The sequence below is a fragment of the Eublepharis macularius genome, chromosome 11 (genome assembly GCF_028583425.1).
Source record: "Eublepharis macularius isolate TG4126 chromosome 11, MPM_Emac_v1.0, whole genome shotgun sequence".
Taxonomy (NCBI): Eukaryota; Metazoa; Chordata; class Lepidosauria; order Squamata; family Eublepharidae; genus Eublepharis; species Eublepharis macularius.
Window position 1 is genome coordinate 91,531,677 of NC_072800.1, and position 22,316 is coordinate 91,553,992.

Below are 22,316 nucleotides of genomic sequence, written 5' to 3' on the forward strand. Positions count from 1 at the left end.
AGGGGACAAGCTCCCGGAGCTTGCTTGGAACCGGCAGGCACCTCAGGAGCACGCTGCCCCCAGGAACATTCCTGTGCTTCGCTTGGGGCTGATTTGGGCCCCAAATGGGACGAATCAGCCCCGTGCAGAGGGCGGGAGTGCTCATGCAGCTGGCATGGTGATGTCACTTCTGGAAGTGATGTCATCATTCCTGCTCCAGGGTGCATGCGCATGAAAGACGTTGTGCCTGGCACAAGATAAGTACCAGGAACTCCACCCAGGGGTGGTGCCAGGGTTTCTGGTGCCTGCGGCTGCCCCTACACACGTGTGCACAAAGTGTGCATGCATGCCCTCGAACTGTGTGATGATGTCATTGCATGTGACATCATCACGCAGCAAGCCAGCCCCATTGGCTGGCATGTGGCTGGGATGGCATACGGAGACTGCCTGTACTCCCAGTCGGGCATGGTGGGTGGCTGGGGAGGTTCCGCACACCACCCCAGATGCCTGCCATGCCTGGCCTATGGCTGCTGTGCCTGCCTGGGGGCGTGTGTTGGCAGCAGCGGCAGTGCAGTGTGGGAGGGCTGTCAGGCTGCAGCAGCTACGGGCGAGGCATGCCAGCTCCAAGGTGTGCACCCCTGGCGCCCCCTTCAGCGCCTCAGCACCTCAGCGCTCGAGGTGGGGGCCGGACCTGCCTCAATGGGTGCACTGGCCCTGACTCCACCCTCTTGATAGGAGGTGATGAGTACCTGGCGACTCAGACACACTCACAGGGCGGCATGACTATGTCACTCCTGGGAGTGACGTAATCACGCTGCCCCAAGAGCACTCCCACGGTTCTCAGCGGGCCGATTTGAGCTCCAAATGGGGGAGAAGAGCAAGTGGTTCACCATAGCAGCAAAAGGGCTACGGCCAGCTCTGCCCCACCTTCCTCCTGTCTAGAAACTTTCAAATTTGGTTGAAGTTCTGTTTTCAGTGAAAACTGGTGATGACTTTTATCCCAGTTGACCTGGCACCTCATCTGCCGAGGACTCCTGGCAGGCCATCTGGTGCTGGTGAGTGGTGCCAGATGAAGTCCATCGCTCTGCTTAACGAAGGCTGTGCACCGATGTTTTCCAAGCGGCCTGGGCAGGTATGAGCACATCCTGCCACAACCCCATGCTGGGAGTATTACCCAAACTGTTCTTGCTTTTCTCAAAATTCGCCTGCGTTGGATCTTCCAAACACTGGCTGGTTGGTTAATGTGTTGAGCTAGAGATGGATTTCTCTACTGCTGAACTATGTTGTCAATTCTAATCGGTCTGCTCACCCGCACGACACATCAAAAGGGACCTAACTGCATTTTTTCCCTGCTCCCCTAATTCTACCCACACGAGGAATGATGCAGTAAATGACGGTTCAATTGTGTCCACATAGGCATTCTACGGGAAACTGAGGGGGAGGGAGAAATTCTAAAGGGAGGAACAGAAGACCAGTGGAATGGAATGCCAAGTTGTAGGTAATCATAGAGGTGATGACAGAGGAAAGGCTGGGGAATACGCTCATTTCTCCCATGACTACGGCTTCCCTAATCATTACAACATGTGTGCAGATGTAGTCCCTCCATGGGGTGTAATGCCATAGAATCCATTTACCCAAAGCTGTCATTTTCTGCCATAATTGATATCCTCTGGTTGTTTGTTTTCTATACTTCCTAGGGGGTCTCTTGATTTTCATAACTGATATCCAAACAGATCTCTATAATCTGGAGATCTGTTGCAAGTCCAGGGGATCGCCTGCAGACTGGCAACCCTAGAAGAGACCTATGTATGCTTTCTTAAGTGCCCTGGAGGAAAAAAAGGGATGGAAATGTGCTTGATAGATTGAAAGTCAGCTGGAAAAAAATAATCTGTTCTGGAAGGGAAACCATAGAGTGCTCATCTCTTCCTCCCACACCGCCAGTTTGGTGTGGTGGTTATGAGCTGCAGGACTCTAATCCGGAGAACCGGGTTTGATTCCCCACTCCTCCATTTGCAGCCAGCTGGGTGACCTTGGGGCAGTCACAGCTCTTTCAGAGCTCTCTCAGCCCCACCCACCTCACAGGGTGATTGTTGTGGGGATAATGATAACATACTTTGTAAACTGCTCTGGCATTAATTTGTCTTGAAGGGTTGTTGTTGTTGTTGTTGGAATGGATTGGAGAGTGCCCTCGAGTCACTGCTGACTTATGGTGACCCCTGCTGTGCTTTTCTTGACAAGAGACTAACAGAGGTGATCTGCCGTTGCCTGCCTCTGCAACCCTGGTCTTTGCTGGAGGTTTCCCATCCAATTACTAACCCACGTTGACCCTGCTTAGCTTCTGAGCTCTGACAAGATTAGGCTCACCTGGGCTATTATTATTATTATTATGCTGCATTTTAAATCTTCTTCCCTGTGTAATTTCGTCTAATCCACAGACCCAGTTTTGCACATAGATCTTTTTCTACCCCATCTGGTTTGGCCTTTGGTGATTCCAAAAGGACCCAAGTTTCTTTTTCTTTTTTAAAAAGACAGCTACGTGCATTTCTTTCTTCTTCCAGTAGTGGGCGCCACACACTTAGCACTTCATGAGCCATCCCTCCCGAAAGGGAGCTTTCTGCTGACTCAGCGTTCTCTTCATTGCCTCTTTCCCCAGCATGGAACTGCAAAGATGCTTTTCCCAATAGCCATCTCAAACTCCTTAGGTAAAAAGAGCTCGTGTGACAATTGGAGGGGTGCCCAGGCCTTTTTATAAATCATACGAAGGTGTCTGACTTTGGTTACGTAGCAGAAGTCAGCCATGTTGATTACAGGGAATTGAGATGCTTTCCCCCCTCCAGACCATTTGCAAACGCATTGGAATTTGAAACGGAGAATGTTCACATTCGGTCGTGGGATCTGAGTGACAAAGAATAGATTCATGTAGTGTATCTCGTCAAGGGGGAGGGAATCGAAAGCAAAGAAAGATGGCAGAGGCTTCCTGGCAGAGACTGGAACGGTGTGTTCTTATACAGCAGCTTGTCGTATTTTGTTTCATTGGATGTTACAAACATCAGTGTATTGCAAAGTTACGCTAGTATTTCCAGTTCCATTCCTTTTTAGATTTTTATTTTGTCACAAGTGTGCTTTTGATGTTGCTTCTGTAGATTAGTTTCACTGCATATGGAACTTTTACCAGTACTTATGCCTATGCTATATGCCATATCTGAGTTGGATCCTAACAGCTTATCTGCTGGCAGAAGAGGGGACATGGGCCCTTATTGACTGCTGGAAAGGTACCTTTGCTACCCCAAGAAGACATGCTACCTATTGTGGGAGTAAGTCATGCGCCAGCAATGCCAGCAGTATCACATGGACATGGCCTATTGTGCAATTCCTTCCTTCCTTTGATTGGTTGCAACTTCACTTGGTATTAAATATTTGTGCAGTGAAATCCAAAGCTAGAAAATAATTTGAATTGATGCCAAAATGATACAAGCTAAAAGGTGGCCCCAAGATGAGCTAAAAAAAAACTGCTGAATCTCACTGCTAAAAAAAAATGAAGATATGGACAGACAATAAAACCGTCTTGCCTTCCGATGACTTTATAAGGGGAAATAAATATAAGGGAAGAGAAGGAGAGCAGGCATCCATTGGAACCAAGACTGATGCAGCATCAAAGCATAGTATAAAATGTATATTCAGTGGAAACCAAAATTTCATACCAGGTGGCTAATGCTTGGTGCTGGATGTTTGTCTATGAATGGCATTCTTTAGATAAGGCACCACATCTGTCTCTGGATGTCATCTACCACATGGCATAGACAAACCTACAAGTGAGAGGGGAGTTGCATTGAATCAAAAGGCTCCATCTCCAGTCATGATCACTTGAAGGTATTGAAAAAATATTGCAGGCTTTGGTTTTTGCATAGATTCAATAAGAGTTTCCAAACATGGAGGAGCCTGTGAAATGCTCAGTGCTGTAGGGCTGTATTTGGATACCAGCAAATGTTGTCTTTGTAAATATTGCCATTCAGCAAAAGTTGACAAATCATATCAAGACTAGACATGGGCAAGAAGAGAAAAAAACGAACGTGGTGTTCGCTGTTCAGTGCCATCCACGAAAAATAAACAACAAACACTGACGAACATGATCCTGTCACGAACATGTTCATTGTTTGTTGTTCTTGGGGGCCAGCAGGCTCTCCTCCAGCCATCGAGATCCCGACTGCACCACTCCCAGAAACCCTACCTGAGCAGGCAGCAGGAAAGGTACCAATAATAAATAATAGCTTGGCCCCAGAGCCTGGCAGCAGCCCTGGAACCTGAAGGGGTAGATCTCTATCCCACCACACACAAAGAAAATTCAAGCTCCAATGCACTCACCCTGTCTCTCTAACAGCAGCTGTCTCTCCCTGAAAGCCAGAGCTGGGAGCCCCCCTCCCCCCTTGTCTTTTCCTCTTGTAACAAATTTGGAGCTCCAGTCCACACTTGGAAGGAAGACCTGCTTATCAAGCTAAATTGGACTTGGATTGGGGTTTCCAGGGCAACAGCAGGAGTTCAGACAGAGTTCAGACAATCCCTGCCTGAGTTGCCAAGGGAATTGATTGCAGGTGCCAGACTGTCTGTCTTGACGAACAGCAACGAACAGCAACGAACAAGGCTTGCAACAACCACCTGTTCGTTTAGAATGGGGCCTCATAAACAGCTTGTTCGTGAACAACAAATTGGGCTGTTCGTGGCTTTTTTTAGTTCGTATTGCTGTTCATGCCGATCTCTAATCACGAACTCAGTTGAGAAAATGTCAAAAACTCATCATCATAACCTATCAATTGATCCAAGGTAAAAATCCCCCTATCTGTCCAAGCCTTCCATAGAAAAGATTTCCTCCCTGTTTTAAAATGTGGATTAGCCAATCATGTTAATTTAGAGAAAAAGGGTCAAATTGATATTGTCGTCATATTAGGCACCACAGTTCTCTAACTGCAGAGACTGCAGGAGGAACAGAATCCAGTTTCACATGAGTAGACCCCAATGTATTCCATTTAAAAGGGAGAACCCAGACAAGAAGTCTCCAATAGAGCCCCAGTTGGACAATTGACCGGGGAGGAGCAGTTCCAATCATTAGTATAAGTTGACAGATATGTCTGATGATATAAACTAAGATCAGAAAAGCCGGAAAATCTTCCTACATTAAATGGAAGCTGCATCCTCTTTAGAGAAATCAGAGGTGGTAAGGAATCCCCACAAAAATTTCCAAAACAAAGTATTAATTTCACGAATATATCTATGAGGGATAAGATGTATACCGATGGGCCTTCTTAAGTGAACATTTCTGAATGGCTTGAGGCCTGCCATGTTAAAAGCCCTCCTTTTGATGCATTACCTTCAGGTAAAGACTCATTACAATAGAGGGTTTTTTTTCCCTTAAAGGTTGCGGCTAATGCATTCCAGACGGAAAGTAAGCATACATGCCAGAAATGTTTTTGCTCTGGTCTTTTATTTTTTTGTAACTTTTTTTTCTCCCCAAAATACCACTAGGGCAGGGCTTTGCGTAGCATGTCAGAGTCCATTCCATGAGGTTTTTATTTGGAAATACCACAAGATGCAGTTTTAATTTTTTTGGGGGGGGGGCATGTGCGATATTGCCAAATGAAAAACACATGGTTGCAGGAAGCGTCCGGAATGGTATTCTCCTTTGTAAACATTCTCATGAAAAACCAGAAATTTTTAGTTGGAAGGAATGAATTAGTGATGGGAGGAGATGGGCAGAAGATGGTGGTCTGTGGGAGGGGAAGGGGTACATGAGATGAAGATGAAGAACACCGAACTTTGGAAGAGGAGAGGCATGCATACATAAACTTGTGAAGCTGTATTATGTGAGCCGGACCACTGGACCATCTAGCTCAGTAATGTCTGACAGCTGATCTCTGGATTGTCAGACAGCAGTCATTACCTGGGAAAGGTCAAAGTCTTTGCAAGCACTGAGATCTTTTTTTAACTGGAGAAGCCAGGGACTGAACTCAAGGACTTCACCATCCAAAACATGTGCTCTACCATTGAGGGTCACAGATCATCAGATACTTCCAGCTGGCACAGAGGCAGTAGGAATTCACTGAGGTCTATGGATCTGGCACGTCTCTTTCTATTACAGACCAAAATGCCTGATTATCGTCTGCCATTTCAGTTCATGATTTCTCTGGAAGCTGCAATCAGAAGAGACGAATGTTTGGCAAATTCTTTGCCTAGGTTTGAACATTTCGCGTAGGTTCGGCAGTACGAAAAAGCCAATTGCACTTGCATGTTCTCCGATTGCTTTCCTGTGACTCCCCCCTACCATCTGCCCCAACTTCCTAGCTGCTCTTCTCCACATGCTTTAGAGCGTCAAAATATTTACATTGCAGTTAGTTACTTACAGATGTGAGACACCCTGCTTTATTGCTGCCCGACTTGTCATCCGTGGATAGCAAAGACAGGTGAACTGTGTCCCTATCTTGACCAATCTGGGCATAAAAGCGTAAAGACTTTTGGGCTTTTCGTCTATTAGCCTCAATGGAACGTCTCCTATTGCTGCATCTCAATCACAACTTCCCTACCATTAGAGTTGGTAATGGTTAGGGTTTTCTTAATTGCCAGAAGATTTCCTGACCTGTTCATGAGCCCACAACAAAGAATGTGCGTGTGTAGGAAGCTGTTGGTTTTATCCACTGGCAGGGTGGTAGCTGCAGAAGGCCTTGTTCAGATGAGCAAAGCTGCCAAGGTGGAGCATACAGAAAGTGGCGGTCCTGTAGATATGAGTGATGAAGGCCATGAAGGGCTTTGCATGTGATAGCCAAACTGGAACTGTTGCAGGAGGAATATTCATGCCTTCCATTTTTTTCTGCTGATCCTGAGGTCAGGGTGGCACACGTGTTTCTTGCCCTCCCCTATTTTGTCATCACAACCACCCTATGAGGGAGGTGGCTGAGGGAGTTGTGATGGTTCCAGTTTGCTTCATGGTGGAGTGAGGAACTCAATCCCAGTAGCCCTGGTTCCAGTCTGGTCCTCTAACCCTTGTTCTCTAACCTAGTCTGGTCCTCTATCCATTATACTACATTATACTACAATGGTTATACTAACCATTATACTACATTGACTTTCTGAGTTGCGTGTCTCTCCTCCCTAAATGATCAAACCAATTTTTAAAAAAAATGATCTTGGCCATTGTGATCAGTTCTGGAACTGATTTTATGATCTTCAGGTACTATTTATTTATTATTTATATTATTTTATTTTATCTGTTGGATTTATATCCCACCCTCCCTGCAAGTGGGCTGAGGGCGAGTCACAATATCATAAAAATGCAGTTTTAAAATATATATACAATAAATAACAGATTAAAATAATAAAACAATAAATTATCAATGCATATCACTCTGGATAGGCACAACAGATCTCTTTAGTAGAGATGGGCACAAACCGGAAAAAAACCAAACCATGTGGTTCGTGGTTTGTCAAATTTCATGTACAATGAACTTTCATGAACCTGCCCCTGGTTCACGAACTGGTTCGTTTGGTTCGTGAAAACGTCACATCCAGATCAGAAAATCACCACTTCCGGGTCAGCAGAAGCTCACTTCCGGGCTAGCAGAAGTTCACTTCTGGGTCAACAGAAGGTCTCCGTGAAGTTCATCCCCTGTTGCCTTGGAAACTGATTGATTGGCACCAGGCTGTCTGCAGTGACGAACCAAAAAAAACGAAACCAAATGAACCAGCCTAAAGTTTGTGGTGGTTCATCAGAAATGGGGTCTGATGAACCGTGGTTCGCAAACCATGAACTGGCCTAGTTCATGCTTAATTTTGGTTTGTATTTCGGTTCATGCCCATCTCTAGTCTTTAGACAACGGAGCGGAACAAAACAGGCAAGGGACTGGCAGGATAGTTCGGTAGCTCCTCAACCACTCTCATAGGCTTGGCAGAACATCTCCATTTTAGAGGCCCGACGGAACTGTAATAAGTCGCACAGGGCCTAGGTTACAACTGGGAGAGCATTCCACTAGGCCGGAGCCAGACCTGAAAAAGCTCTGGCCCTGTTGAGGCTAACCGAATATCCATGGAGCCAGAGATTACCAGCAGATATTGATCTGCAGAGCATGGCTAGGATTTATGGTTGCCAGCCTCCAGGTAGTGGCTGGAGATCTCATGGAATTACAACTGGTCTCCAGGCCACAGAGATCAGTTCACCTGGAGAAAATGACTACTTTTGGAGGTGGACTCTATGGAATTATGCCATGTCAAGGTCCTTTCCCTCCCCAAACCCCACTTTCTCCAGGTTTCTCCAGGTTTCACCCCCCAGATCTCCGGGATTTTCCCAACTTGGAGCTGGCAACCCTACCAGGATTGCCAGGTCCCTGTAGCCTCCCACCGGGGGGGTGAGGGGGAGACCTGGCTCTTGTGCCGGAAGGAAGGTATTCTTCATGTGCATGCTTTGTGCATGCATGCTTGGTGCCTGATTGATGATATCACTGCCAGAAGGGACATTGGCAGGGAAGGTCACAAACCCTTGGGAGTTTGCCTGCCACCGGTGGGCACCTGGGAGCCTTAAGCATAATGCCCTCCAGGGAACATACAGAGAGAGATGGTCCTGAAGATATGCAGGCCCCAGTCCGCTAAGGGCCTTACAGATTAATACCAACACCCTGTACTTGATTCAGAATTCAATTTATGTCAGAATGTTATATTCCACATTCTCCTCCCATTCAAAGTGGCTTCCAAAATTTAAAAAAATACAAGCGTCAGTCCAACTCATTTAATAATACCTTAATCCTGACAAGATAGTGAGCAGAAAGGCTGACCTGGTGCTTAAGAGGTCACCAATTATGGATGGAGTTGCACGCTCTTGAAGGAACATGTCCGTACTTTGTAGGTGCTCTTGGATTCAAGCCAAGATAAATATGTGGCAGCTTTGGCCAGGGGTGTCTTTACCAGCTTTGACTGATTAGCCACTTGGACAGAAAAGATCTGGCCAATATGGTGCATGCTTTGTTTACATCTAGATTAGATTACTACAATGCACACTTTGTGGGTCTGCCCTTGAAGAGTGTTTGGAAATTTCAGTTGGTGCAGAATGCCCTAATAGGTTAAATGAGAACATCTCCTAGCAGGTACTCATTTAAATAAGAAATGAGATAAGTCCAGGCAACCTGCTCCACAATAAGTGCACATAAGGGATAGTCACTAAAAGGAATTTTGAGGGTCAGTACAGTTTTACAATGTTAATTTTCAAAGTGTTTAAATAAAACATCTTTTGTGAAAGTAAGCTACGGAATGCTAATGTATGTGTGTTAGTGTTGGTGTAAGTTTCTAGACACTAAAAATGTATTATGAATTGCCCTTTGCACATGCTCTGTATAATTGTCCTGCTTTTTAATAGTTTCATTATTTTTAAGATCGTGTATTTTATGATCTATTCACATATTGTTTTATTGATAGATCCCTCTGACGAAGGTGATGCAAAATGTGTAGGGGTTGCTTTAGAATTAAAGAATTCTTCCCCTTGCTCCAGTTGTTGTCCCTTCTTTGTTTTGCCTTGGTGTGTGCCCCCCTTCTTCTTTGCAGAATGCTGCAACCAGGGTGTTAACTAGAGTGGGTCATCGGAACCATCTCACTCCATTCTTGACCCATCTACGTTGGCTCACTGTTTGTTTCCAAGAAAAATAGCCACTGCAAGGGCTGAGGTAAGAAAAATGGAAGGGGGGGGGGAAGGGTAGGACCTAAAAGAATGAACACTTACCCATCCACATGATGTCCAAAGGCGCTTTGGCTGTGAAAATTCTTTCCAAAGAGATTTATCAAACTAGGTTTGAGAAAGATCACAACAAAGTGGGGGAAATGATCACAGCTTTGACGCCTGGTAGCAAATTTCCCCGGGCCAGTTTGGCTAGGGACCCTGGTGGAGTTTTGCCATTTTCTAGGCATTTTCTGCTTTACTGTGTGTGTGTGGAGGGAAGGTATTTGGGAATTTCCTGCATTTTGCAGGGGGTTGGACTAGATGATCCTAGAGGTACCTTCCAGCCCTGTGATTCTATGATTCTATGAAATGTGGAAACAAGACATATAGAGGATGCTGTCATTTGAATGAGCCTTAAAACAGTACTGCTTGAAAGCAAGCCGAGGCAAAGCAAAATCTCCACGTGGAAACAGCCCAGGTAATTTTTCACTCCAAAATCTGCAGAGGAACTCAGAGGAGTTTTGGAAGTCTTCTTAAGTAAGTATCCAGTAATTTTCCATGCATGGGTGAAGCAGCTCAAGGAAGGAGTTCTTTACGTTGCCTGAAATCCAGTCTCCGGTGGAGGTGTTTGGTCCATTCCGAATAACAATTGCAAAATAAGAATTTGCTGGTGGTGATGGAGTTGCAGTTCGTACAGGACATCTGGGGGTATTTGGGGAGAGGCCGAATCTGAAACAAATGTGCTTCTTGGCAGGGGACACAGCTGCGAGGCCACAGCAGTGATGTTGATGACCTCGAAGGAACACTAGATAGCTCACAGAACGAGGATGTTGCAGTGCATCCTGGAAGGCAGAAAGGTCTTCGGCCTGCTGAAGAATTACATGCTGTACCAGAAGGGATAGAAGTTGCTTGTGCAAATATGATTCAAATGGGATCGCAGCTGATTTCAATTCTGGGCACTTCATTACCAGGGAAATGCAGATGAAGTGGAAGAAGTTTTGGGGAACATAAACTGCATGGCAGGAGGGGGGAAAGGCATGGAGGGAGCGACACTGGAAGGGAAGGTTAAACCATTTAAAGATGTACGACTTGGCTGTGGGACAAGGGGGGGGGGTTGCAGTAACAGCTGAGAAGTCTCCAAACTGTATATGCAAATCAAGAGGGTGAATAATTTCCAATGGTTCAAAGGGGCACAGCTAAAAAGCAGCCGGAGGATATCCAGACGGGAAGATGCCAGGGCAAAGGTACAAGGAGAAAACCACGCTCGGTTATGAAGCAGACCAGGGAGAGGGGGAGGGACGCTCCCAAGTGAGGCATTTTTAGACGTGAGGCAAATAAAATAAAAGGGGCTCTTAAAGACTTCCTGGCTTGATTCCCCATTGGGAAGGCCATTACGCATTTTACCTTTTCTGAGAGGTTACAAATCTTTCTTTAAATGCGCATGTCCGGAATGCCTGATAAACACTTTGGCTATGTCTGTATTTTTGACTATCTGATCCGGTGGACGAATAGGCCCCGTTGGGTGTCTTTCTCTGTTTGTCACAGGCTCTCACGGCAGACAGTTTCAGTTTGCTCATTTTTGCTGCTGGAATTGATAGTTCGTTTGTTTCGTCCTTTGTGTGTTTGATGCAGACAGTGTGCAATTTACATGGTCTTCGTAGGTCCAATCAATGTTAAGTATTGGAAAATACATGCTAATGACTTATGGATGCAGAAATAATGTTGAAAATGAGCACATTTTACTGGAAACATTCAATGTAAGGAAAGAAAATGGCATAAAAGAAAATAGCATAAAAATTTTCAGGCACCCTGAAAAATCTTGTTGGTCTCTAAGGTGCCACTGGACTCAAATCCTGCTATTCTATTGCAGACCAACATGGCTACCAACCTAAAACTATCTTCAAGATATACTTCTGTGTTTTTCTAACTAATGGGTCCCCGATGTGGTGCCTTTGGGAGCCATGGTACCTGCTGCTGACACCTTTCCAGGTGCCTGCCAAGTGTTTTTAGAAAATGGGTGGGACGAGGTGGGACACCTGCCAGTTGGGCTTCTGAATGATCATTGGTGATCTCAGAATTACAGAATCACAGAGTTGGAAGGGGCCTTCTAGTTCAACCCCCTGCCCAATGCTGACTTTTTAGCCCAACCCCCTGCCCAATGCAGGATGAGCCTAAAGCATCCCTGATCTAATCGGCTGAGCAGAATAAAATTTAATTGTTCTGGCAGCAGCTGCCACTGCATTGTTTGTTTTTATATTTTCTCTCACCTCTCTTTCTCTGCTGGATTAAATGGGCCCTTTGTTGCAAGTGGGTTTGTCTTTCCAACAGGGCTGCTGAATTTGCTAATGAAGCTCCAACAGCTTTTCCGCTACTCTGGGGATCTTTTCCCCTGGCGCAGAAAGCACTCTGAGGCAGAACTATTATTGGATGCCATGCAGTCACAGCACATGATCTGATCTGGCAGGACTCTTCTTATGCCCCACTGCTATGTTGCGCTGCATGATAGGCTTTATAGTCTCAGAGTTGTAACAATAATACCATCTCAAAATACTAGGGCCGTTTCCACACGGCTTACCTTGTTCTGGAAAACAGCGAAATCTCATGCGAAATTTCATGAGAAGACGCTGTTATCACATCTTCTCATGCAATAACAGCGACTTCTCGCACGATTTTGCACGATAATGGCGTCTTCTCGCATGATTTCGTGTGAGATTTTGCTGTTTTCCGGAACAAAGTAAGCCATTTTGAAATGGCCCAGAATGCTCTGGAACAATGAATCACTTCCAGGATAAAAGTGCAGAAGATCTGGTGACAGAATGCAGATTTGATTAATTTTGCCAGGTGGCTTGGAATACAAAGGCTGGGCTAATACAATGAGAGGAAATACACATTGCAGATTACCTGGGGATACTCAAGTGTAGGATTTTATGTGTGGTCCTCAGTTCACATACAGGCTGTTCTTGCTCGGCACTTTCACAATCCCACTGTGTGATTGTATCGGCAAGTGTGTCTGGAGGGCAAAGTGCCAATTCAACTCTGTTTTCGTGGTGAGAATGAGTACTGTAGGTTCCTTTGACTTGCCAATTTGCATTTCTTTAAGATGCGAGGAAGTGTCAAGATCTGCATTGCAATGAATGGATACGGGAGGTGGGAGAAACTTGGATATTTTTAGCAGTTGCAGAGGAACTGATATTAAATGTGTGAATGTATTCATGCGGAGCAAATTGAAGTGTGTGCGAGTGAGTGCACGGAAAGTTGGAGGGGAGGACATGTGAAATGAGGTTCACTTGAGCATCCCTAGGTACTTAGCAATGTCTATTTCCACCCAATGTTCAGCCGCAATCCTGCTTAATTTGCACAGAAAAGGGCTCCGCTCCAGCACTTGAAGCTTATATGCATTTCTGAGGAACATATTCTTGGCATAAGGTTGCCAGTCTCCTGGAATGACAACTGATCTCCAGGCTACAGAAACCAGTTCCCCTGGAGAAAATGGCTGCTTTGGAGGCTGGACTTTATGGCTTTATGCACTGCTGATATCTCTCCCCTCCCCAAACCCCACCCTATGCAGGTTTTACCCCCAATCTCCAACTAGACTTGGCGACCCTAAAAAAGTGCCTCTGAGAATATACAGAGTGGCATTCCTTCCTTATAGAGTTATTCTATTCAGGTTATATGTTTTGGGGATTTGTAGGCAGGGTTTTTAGCCAGAGTTTGCCTTATGATACTTCTCCCTTTACAAATTAATTGACATGTTCCAGCCTATGAAAATAACCCAAAGCAGGAGGTATTCCTGCCGCGCCTTTCCCCCCTTCCCCTTCTGCGGAATAAATGGGAAACACATTATTCGAGACAATGGAAAAAGCCAAGCCGCTTTTCATTTTCTAAGCACTGGACCATTTTCTTTAAATAAAATAAAAAAAAAATAATAAAAAAATAAAATTAACTGTAACCGTCAAACTGGAAAATGAATAACTGTCAGGTTCATTTCAATAAATCTGTGCACAAGTGAGATGAGGAAGCGTAATGAAAGCCTTGCGTGACACATGTTTGGATGGAGGACAAGATTTTAATTGGAGTGTATGTTTTCAGGAAACATGCCTGTCTCACCATATTGTGGGGCGGGGAGGGGAGAAAGTGGAGATGAGGCCAGCTGTTGGTCAAGTTCAAGTGCTACAGATCTCCAAATTTCTGAGCAAGATGGCCTTGCCCGTCTCTCCAAGGCTTAGACAAACATGCCTGTAGCCAGGGTGGGGCTAGTGGGTGCACCGCCTCACCTGTAGCACTGAATCAATTCACCTAAGAAACCATTAGAGCCCCAGAGCAGGAAGGGGACATGGAGGCCAGTTTAGAGGCTCCTTGTTGCCTGCAGATAATCTAAAGCTAGAGTCCTCCTGAGAGATAGCTCCCCAGTTTCCAACATCCCCCTGGGCATGAAGCAGAGATCACTGTGTGTGTGTGTGGGGGGGGGGGATAGCTGTGAATTTCCTGCACTGTGCAGGGGGTTGGACTAGATGACCCTGGAGGTCCCTTCTAATCTTCTGATTCTATGATTTTATGATTCCCAGTTATTAGTTCCACTGTCAAACCACTTTTGCTGTTTCTCCTATGTTCAGCTGAAATTTACATTCCTAGAATTCCTGTAAGTCTGTTAGACGGGGCTGCCTGGCTTGGGAAATTCCTCGAGATTTGGGGGAAAGCTTGGGGACAGGAAGGACCTCAGCAAGGATGTGATATAGATTCCACCCTCCAAGACCACAATTTTCTCCATGGGAACTGTTCTCTGTAGTCTGGAAGTAAGTTCCCAGGCTCCCTCCTGTCATGCATCCAGTGGCTGAATCAGGGTGTGGGAGAAAAACCAGAGGAAGAACTCCTCCAGGGGAGGAACCTGCAAGTGACATTATGCATCTCTAGGAATCACTCAAAATGTTGTGGTTTTACTATAGAGGTACTGCCGACATCATACCTCGCTAGGAATCACTGAAAATGTTGTGGCTTTACTATAGAGTTTCTGCCGATTCCTAGAGAGGCAACAGCATGCTATCATCAACGCCTCCATGCCCCGGCCCCTGCTCTCCTGCTCTCCCAGCAATGTTGATCAATTGCAATTGTAGGCGAACTCCAGGCCCCACCGGGAGGTTGATAACCCAACTATTCTAGTCTTGGGTTCTGGATCAGCAGGGAGGAAGCCCATTATGTACTTGAAGAGTAAGTGCTTTCCCCTCATCCTCTTCTGCTTGCTAAATATCTCCAGTTCCTTCATCATTTCCTTGCTGAACATGTGAGAGGGAGGGCAAGAAGGGATGGGCCAGTGCTTGGCTCTTATGGCCCTTTCTTATATGCCCAGAGTCAATGCCGACTGCTATTTGGGGTCAGGAAGGAATTTTCATCCAGGCCAGTTTGGCCAGGAATCATGGAGGCTTTTTGCCTTCCTCTGGGCATAGGGCAGTGGTCACTGGGGGAGTGGGGGAATATAGTTGTGAATTTCTTGCATTATGCAGGGGGTTGGACTAAATTACTCTTGGGGGTCCTTCCAGCTCTATGAGTCTATGTTTTCCAGACCCCGGCCATCTTTTTTGCCCTCCTTTGAACCTGTGTGAAAAACAGACAATTACAATTTGTGAGATGAGAGTTTTCATCGAAACTTCTTGTTAGGATGTTAATGTTTTGGGTTTTTAGAAAAGTCAGTGACTGCTGGTTCTCTTCAGAAGTGGTGATGCTGGGAAGTACCACCCACTTCTCCTTCCCAGCACTGCCCACTCATAGTTTCCTCTGACTCTGGGTGGATTTTTCAAGATCACTATCATTCTGGAGGGATTCTGAAAAAACAAACATACCTTTACGCTTCTGGGACTGTGAATATAGCAGCGTATGTAAAGGGAATCTGGAGTAATTTAAGGACACTCTTACACTGCAATCCTAAAGAGAATTACTCCAGTCTTACTTAAGGAATGTGTTCGTTATAGGTAAACTACGCTTGGGAAGAATGGTTCTTTTTTAGCATGCATATCTCTGATGTCTACACTTCATAGACTAGAATATACGTAAAGACTATAGGTGGGCATGAACTGAAATACGAACCAAAATTTGTCATGAACCAGGCCAGTTCACAGTTCACGAGCCAGTGGTTCATCAGAGTCCATTTCTGATGAACCACTGTGAACTTTCGGCTGGTTCGTTTGGTTCATTTTTTGGTTCATCACTGCAAACAGCCTGACGCTGATCAATCAGTTTCCTAGGCAATGGAGGGGGGATGGGTTTTCTGCAGCTCCGGAAGTAACCTTCTGCTGCCCTGGAAGTGACATTTTCATGGATGAAATGAACCAGTTTTAATGAATGAAATGAATGGGTTTGCAAACCAGGGCAAGTTTATGAAAGTTAATGGTTTGTGGTTCATGAAATGAACCACAAACCACACAGTTCAGTATTTTCCCAGTTCGCACCCACCTCTAGTAGAGATCCTTGGGCTTGGTCAGGGGATTACCGGAATTTTGACGGTTTTCCATGAGAGTCAGTTTGGTGCAGTGGTTAAGAGTGGTGGGACTCTATTCTGGGGAAGTGGGTTTGATTTCCAACTCCTCCACTTAAAAGCCAGCTGTGTGGCCTTGGGTCAGTTACAGCTCTTCCAGAGCTCTCTTAGCCCCAAATGCCTTACAAAGTGATTATTGTTGAGGGGATAATAATGACATACTTTGTAAACCTCTCTGAATGAGTGTTAAGTTGTCCTGAAGGGCAGTATATAAATTGAATATCGTTATTTCTTTGAAGTTCTACCTGTAAGAACAGCATGCCCTGTTGGAAAAGAATGATGGCTACAGTCCTGTAAACAAGTTTTACTGTATGAAGTTGACGATGGGACCAACCTCAGTTTCTTCCACTCGACCTTGGGACTATCATCTAGCCTGTCCATTGGCTGTTCCTGTTGACTGAGATACTTCAGTGTCAAGAAACATACAAAGAACATGGTGTGGAAAGATGGCTATTGCCTAGTGGACGTATCAGTTACACATGGACACTGCCTTACACTGAATCAGATCATCAGTCTATCAAGGTCAGTACTGTCTACTCAGAGTCTCTTTACATGAGACACCTGACATGTGAAGAACATGTGTTGGGAGATGCAATGGTAGCTGGGAAGGGTAGTTTAAAAAGACAGAGCCCATGGCAGGGCAAAGGCTTTGATATACACTGGAGCTGTATGAAGGGGCTGTGAAATGCCAGAAGGGAGACTTCAGCCCATTATAACCTCTCCAGGTCCATGCCTCACTCGGGAAGGCAGCTCCAGCCCATTTCCATTCCTCACTGCCCTCTGGTTGCCATCCCACACAGTTTTAGACTGGAGAGGTGAAATTGACAGAGCCTTCGGGGTGGCGAAGATGAAATTAACAAACCCTTTGAGGAACGATCTCCACCAGCTCTGTCTTTTAAAACTACTGTTCCCGGCTAAGATTGTGTCTCCCTACATTTGATCCACACGTGCTGAGGCATCTCATGTAGACTCTCAGACTGGCAGCTTTCCAGGGTCTCAGGTAGAGGTCCTTTTAACTGGAGATGCTAGGGATTGAACCTGAGACCTGCACACAAAGCAGAGGCTCTGCCACCACTATCTTACTGAGGGCCAAATACTTGGTATTATGGAATGTGGTTTTATATTTTTTAGGATTGGTGTCTCAGTTGAGGAAGCTCTAAGATGAAAACTCCAGCCATAGACATGAACCTGCTGGGAACTGTAAGACCCAATATCACCACCAGATTGCTTACCTTACCATCACAGTAAAGAGTCCAGTAGCACCTTTAAGACTAACCAACTTTATTGCAGCGTAAGCTTTTGAGAACCACAGTTCTTTTTGTCAGATACATGGAGGGTATAAAAAAACTGGCCCCTCCCCAGGGATTCTTGGCCCTTCTCCTGTTATCAATTACTAAGTGTGTTATTATTATTCTCATTGCAATCACCCTGTAAGGTGAGTGGGGCTGAGAGAGCTCTGAAAGAGCTGTGGCTGGCCCAAGGTCATCCAGCTGGCTTCAAATGGAGGAGTGGGGAATCAAACCTGACTCTCCAGATTAGAGCCCTGCTCTTAACCACTACACTAAACTGACTCTCAAAGTGTGTTGTTATTATTATCCTCACAACAATCACCCTGTGAGGTGGGTGGGGCTGAGAGAGCCCTAAGAGAGCTGTGACTGATGGAATGTCATCCAGCTGACTTGAAGCAGAGGAGTGCAAACTCAAACGTGGCTCTCCAGATTAGAGTCCTGCCACTCTTAACCACTGCACCAGACTGGCACTGCAGAAGCACCTGAACCCCTTCTACAGGAGGGCTGTAGCTCACTGGTAGCAATGCTGAGAGACTCAAACAGCCCCATCCAATGAAGATTCCGCAGATCTGACGGAGTGAGCTCTGACTCACGAGAGCTCATGCTGGGATAATGTACCTCTGGACTTCCATCCTGTTTTGCTATTTGTAAGTGCAATTTCTCAGAAGAGTCAACTTCGGTCTGTTTGCAACAGTTATTTTACTGAGGACCAAATATTTGGTATGACGGAATGTGGTTTCCAATATCACCACCAGATTGCTTACCTTGCCATCACAGGTTTTGTGGAGTCTCTCTCTGTCCACTGCTCAGGTGAGCTACCAACCAGACATGTCAGCTTGAGGTGTTGTGCCTCCTTAACACCCCCCCCCCATGTTATCTGACGCCGTAGTGCCACTTCTGGCTTTGCTACCGAAACAATGTCCTGGGCGGCATTGCCACCACTGTGTATTTCCTCATAACTGAGAGCCAGCATGGTGCAGTGGTTAGAGTTTTCAGCTAGGATCTGGGAGACCCACATTTGAATCCCTGCTCTGCCATCGAAGCTCGCTGGGTGACCCTGGGCCAGTCATACTCTCTCAGTCTAACCAGCCTTACAGGATCATGTAAAGATAAAATGGAGGAGAGGAGGGCAATGCAAGCCACTTAGGTCCCCTTTAGGGAGAAGGTGGGGTGTAAATAAAATTAAGTGAATAAATTAGTTTGCTGTAGGGCTGCCAACTTCCAGGCAGGACACAAAAACTACTGGAGTAACCCCCAAGCAACCAGCATCAAGCAAGCCTAAAATAAGGCAGAGGGCAAGACCAAAAAGAGTAGAAAAAACATATAGGATGTATTATGAGTCTTATAAAGTGCAAATGCTGCATTAACTTATATAGAAACTTTCATACAATAATATATAAATCCAAAATTACAAAATTATACAAAAGTGCAAGTTGTGAGCGGCAAGTAACAATACATATACGACGAAGAGAAGGATGCTTGTTTCGTTGAACCTTCCTCAGGAGTCGCACCAAACAATACACCTGAGATAAAGGCTGATTCCGCACTCGTTGGATAATGCACTTTCAATGCACTTTCAATGCACTTTATCAATCGTTTAAAGTGGATTATTTGTTCCGCACACAAAAAAATCTGTTCCAAATGATCTATAAAGAGGATTGGAAGTGCATTGTCCAACGTGTGCGGAATCACTCAAAGACAGAATCACTATAAGATTCTTTAGTGGTACATCAAGCACCTGGAAGGGACAAGTTACATGCTGGCTCCTTGTCGAGTTGTGGGCTCTTTGCGCCCCTCTTTGCACCTGAAATGAGAAATAACATGAGTTATTTACGAGACTCCTTCTCTTTTGTTGGGTTATTATCCTCCCCTGATGTGGTGACGCAGTGCTTCACTATTGCTCCTTTAGAGGCTGATTCCGCACACGTTGGATAATGCACTTTCAATGCACTCTATCAATTGCTTGAGGTGCATTTTTTGTTCCGCACACAACAAAAATCTGTTCCAAATGATCTATAAAGAGGATTGGAAGTGCATTATCCAACGTGTGTGGAATCAGCCCTGCTCTTTCATTAATCCTTCATTGTATATGTATTGTTACCTGCCACTGACAACTTGCACCTTTGTATAATTTTGTAATTTTGGATTTATATATTATTGTATGAAATTTTCTATAAGTTAATGGAGCATTTGCACTTTATAAGACTCATAATACATCCTATATATTTTTTCTGCTCTTTTTGGTCTTGCCCTCTGCCTTATTTTAGGCTTACTTGATGCTGCCAACTTCCAGGCAGTGGCTGGAGATCACCAGGAATTAAAACTGATCTCCGGGCAACAGAGAAAATGGTTGCTTTGGAGGGTGGACTCTGTGGCGTATAACATGCTGAGGTCTCACCAAACTGTGTTCGCTCTCCAGTCTCCGCCCGTGAAATCTCCTGTAATTTCCCAGTCTATCTAGATCTGGCAACCCTAGTTTGCTGTACAATACAGGAGTTGATGGTTTATTCCATTCCGTGATGTTGTAAAGTACACGGAAGGGCAGGGTAAAAATGTTTTAACAAAGCAGTCATTGTGTTGACTGTCCCCTTGCTAGATAAAACCCGAGTCAGGCTCTTGTTCTCCTGGCTCTTATACTGCACAATAACAGCAAAAGAGGAGAACAACATCCCTGTGTGGGAATGAACACACGGGCAGAACACGGCTAACAAGACCCATGAAACGCTTCACGCCATCCCACCTACCACGTAAAAATACATCAGGTCCACGTAGAGAAGAAAGGCCAAATTGGCCGGCAGGCCAGCTTGCTTCTCCTTTACACTTCCCGCTCCTTATCCATCACCGCTTCGCTCCGTTCTCCAGGCCGCCGATGTGTCTCCTGAAACTCATTTCTGTGCTGTGTTTCAACAAGCCATAGGCTGGTAATATTTTCCAGATGTTTTATCACCCTACGTGTGATGTACACTTTGCTTAAATTCCTTCTCCGTGCCTGGATCCCTTCTCCCTTCCCAGATCTCTAATTTGCAGGATTACATGTGCCCCTAATCTTTGGGTTCACAGCAAATGGAAAGTATTTTGTTCAGGCGGCCCTCCGCCCTCGTGATTTCCCATTGCTGGTATAACACCAAGCCAAGGGAAGGCCAAGACAGGCCTGGTCACCAAAGCCCCACCTCCAGAGCACATCACTCATTGCCACAGATGCAATTCAAAAACAACACTTGCACAGAGTTTTCTGTCTTGGAACAGGCTTCCTCAGGGTCAGAGGCAAAAAGCCATGAATCAGGAGGCAGATCTGGGGATGACCCACTCACACAAGTCAAATCAAACAAGCATAATAATTATTTTTATGGTCCCCGTTCCTGAAACTTTCAGAGCAGCTTAACAGGCAGATGTTTATTGAGTGAAGTTTTTGCTTCTGAAGATCCATCAGATTAACTCTTGAGTTTCTGGCAGCTGTTAAGGCCCAACGGCAAAAGGTAAGAGAATGATATGGTTATATGCTGAGAGGCAAGAATGGATTGGAACACGGGGGAATGCTTCCTTATGTTAAAACTCCTTGCCCATTGAAAACAAAATGGGTAGCCATGTTTGTCTGTAGCAGTAGAAAAGAGCAAGAATCCAGTTGCACCTAAGACTAACAAAACTGGTGGTAGGGGATGAACTTTCAGGAGTCACAGCTCACTTCTTGAGATACCGGATAGCTGAAGAAGTGAGCTGTGACTCACAAAATCTCATCCCCTACTACAAATTTTGTTAGTCTTATAAGTGCTATTGGACTCTTGCTCTTTTCTGCTTCATTGAAAACAAGTACAGAAATCTTCTTCCAGATTAGTTTTACATTTGCAAAGAGTTGTTTTATGTGCGATTCAAAGCTGGAATTCCCCCCTTTTAGTGGTAGAATCCATTCTACTATCGCAGGGCTCTGAAAGTGGGGTGAGCTCTCTTTAACTATATAGTTAACTATTGTTAACTATAACATAGACTCATTGTATAAGCTTAAGCAAGACATACACACTTTCATCCCACCTGTAAAATAGGGAGTAATAGTTACCCAACTCATAGATTTATTGTAAGGAAAAGTCTATTAGTATTCATGCCATCAGCATTTCATCTTTTAGCAATTTACTCTTTTATATTAAAGGTGAGCAGAAGTTTTCAACGTGAATGTCATTCTGTGCATTAATTCATTCGAATTTTATCTTGATCTTTCTCCAAGAAGTTCAGAGTGGTATAGATTCCCTCTCCATATTTTATCTTAATAACTCTATGAGGTACGTTAGGCAGAGAGACCCTGGCCGAAGGTCATGCAGTGAGTTTTCTAGCATGCTGCCACCACTCTGGGATTTAGGGTCCCTTGGGAAGGCCCAGAGTACCCTCCCAACCCTTCTGACCTCCGTAGCTTGGCCAATAAACAGGCGTGAGGACCCAGCAGAGTAACAACAAACAAAAGGATTTATTTACAAGGAGGTCAGTTAATATCAAACAAACAAGCAAACAACCCAGGTGCCTTAGCAACAATAGATGGGTGAAAGCAAAATAAACCAAAGGCCCTATCTTGACTGAACTCCCTGCCCCTCTGTCTTCCAGGCCTGTCTTCTCACCCTACCTGGTTGAGGGCCTCTCCCCCTAACAGAAACCTCCTCTGGCCTGCTCCCTAGGAGAAAGAACACCGACTTTTCCCTTCCCAGACTTATATAGCACTAGCCCCCTGTGTTCTGATTGGCCAAAAAGGGTGCCAAAACAGCCCAGGAGCTCCTGGGAATTGTAGGCAGGCCTACTCCCACTGCTAATAGGCTTCTGAGGCCTTGCTAGGCCTTCCTGGCACAACCAGATCATG